Below are 2,504 nucleotides of genomic sequence, written 5' to 3' on the forward strand. Positions count from 1 at the left end.
AATGTAACAACCTTATTGACTCACTGGCCAATCAAGAAGTATCTACTGAAAAACAAGCCTCCCACCCCAGGCTTCAGGTGCACGTTAGCCTAGCGGCAGGGAAGATCTTTAAATCTGCATTTCCATTACAATGGGCCTGCTCACTGTTTCCCCAACTTGGCCCGCTGGCCATCTCTCACCTCCCTGTCTTTGCACAAGCTGGTCTCCACTCCTGTAATGCCCTCCTGCCTCACCTCTGCCTCTTGGGATCCTCTTGGCTTCCTTTAAGGCTCACCTTAGATGCTGCTTCCTAAAGGGAAGGGAGTCTCTCTTGACTCCCCCAGGAGTTAGCTCTCTGTATCCCCTTCCCCCTCCTCTCCCCTCCTCCATTCTCTCTTCTCTTCTCTTCTCTTCTCTTCTCTTCTCTTCTCTTCTCTTCTCTTCTCTTCTCTTCTCTTCTCTTCTCTTCCCTTCCCTTCCCTTCCCTTCCCTTCCCTTCCCTTCCCTTCCCTTCTCTTCTCTTCTCTTCTCATCTTCCTCTCTCCTCTCATCTCTTTCCTTCTACCTCTCCTCCCTTCCTCTTTTCTCTTTCTCCTCCACCCTCTCTCCTTCTCTCTGACTCTCTTCATCTCCCTCCCCTTTTCTCTCTTTCTCTCTGCCTTCTCTCTCTTCTTTCCTGTCCTCTCCTCCTCTCTTCTCTCTTTCTCTTTCCTTCTCTCTCTCCTCTCCTCTCTGTCCCTGTCTCTCCCCCTCTCTTTCCTTAAATTACCCCATTTTCCTTTATCCATTTACTTCTTCATATCCTCCCAGAAAAATGTAAATGCTTTGAGCTGAACGTTTCCTTCTTGGCCTTTGCACCCCAGTGCCCACCACATAGGGAAGCACCTACTGTCTGCTGGAAGGGTTTTCATTTTTTTCCAATGTTCTGCCCCCATCACTCACAATCCTGGCAATATTCAGCAAGACCTGGGTGGCAGAGCACCAGCCGTGGTGGTGTGTGGAAGGGAAAGGTGCCGGGAGACTCCCCCTAGCAGGAGAGGAATTCCTGTCCCTGGCTATCCCTGACCCTGGCCCCAGTACTCTGCTCCATCCCCCCTTCTGCCAAAGGTGAGCTCAGGTGATGAATGAGGGTAGCCCTCCTGGAGTCACTGGCCAGCTCCCTCCTCAGTCCCACTGTCTGCACCTATCCCATAGGAGCCTGCCCCCACACATCCATCATAATCAGAGTTGACATTTATACGGCACTTAGAGCTTTACACACACTACGCCTTTTGATCAAAACATCTTAACAGGCTAGAACATTGGACTAAATCTAACGAGATGAAATTTAATAGGCAGAAATAGAAAGTATTATCCTTGGGTTCCAGAAATCAGCTTCCCAAGTACAAGATGGGAGAGGTGTATTTAGGCAGAAGTTTTCACTGAAAACAATCTGGGGGTGTTAGTGGACTGCACAAAAACGAATTCTATCAGCCTGGGTCTGACCACATATGGAGTGCTGGTTTGGTTCTGGGAGCCCTAGCTTGGGAAGGGCACTGATAAGGGCATTAATAATATCCAGAGGAGGGCAAGTTCCAGGGGAGTGCTAGAGACGGCTCCAACCAGAGAGCTGGTTGTTAAATTTTCAGTGTGAGCATTTGTACCTCAGAAATCAGCAAAATCTACAAATCTGGACTTGATTTGATGTGTTGCTAATTGTTTAGATTTAAGAAAGTGAGGGAGAAAATATTAATAATGCAAATGAAATGTAATAGTTTTCCATGCATAGATTTCTCCCCCCCCCCCAAAGCCAGTTGTTAAACATTTACCATCATACCTCTGAGATGGTGAAGGATGAGATGGTGACTCCAGTACATGTCATATCAAAAACCTAAGTGTGTTTAGCCTGGAGAAGAGAAGAGTCAGGGGGAAAAGAATATACATTTGTTAAATGCCTACTAAGTGCCAGGAACTGGTGCTGAGCACCTTACAAATGTTATCTCATTTGGTCCTCACAACAACCCTGGGAGGTGGTTACTATTGTGATCCCCATATTCCAGATGGAGAGATAGAGAGAGCTGCAAAGAAATTAAGTGACTTGCCCAGGGTCATACAGCTAGGAAGCATCTGAGGCTGGATTAAAAATCTCCGATCCTCAGAGCCCCAAGCCAGGAGCTCTTTCCATTGTGCTACATTATTTCCTGATTACACGCCATTTGTCTTCCCTGTCTTTGTTCTTTCACTTTACACTACTGCTATTATTGTGTATAGTTTCTTTTGTTAGCTTCTTTTTTTTTTTTTGGTGTCTCTGTGTGCTTTTTCTTCATAGTTACTATCTTTCCCATGGCTGTTAATAATCTGATATTCTCCTAATTGGTGAGCACCAGCTGGGTGGGATGATCTTTGGATGGGGAATAAGATAGGAAACAGCAGTCCCTGAGGGGGGCAGGGAGTGAGCCAAGGGAGGACTGAGGGCAGCCCTAGGAGCCCTGTCTGGGGACCCAGGCAGTTTCTTCCTGTGAGGTGGCATCTCCGGCGCCAGGCAG

The sequence above is a fragment of the Petaurus breviceps genome, unplaced genomic scaffold (genome assembly GCF_028583685.1).
Source record: "Petaurus breviceps papuanus isolate PSGF00001 unplaced genomic scaffold, PetGlider_PUasm1.0 91041, whole genome shotgun sequence".
NCBI classification, from domain to species: domain Eukaryota; kingdom Metazoa; phylum Chordata; class Mammalia; order Diprotodontia; family Petauridae; genus Petaurus; species Petaurus breviceps.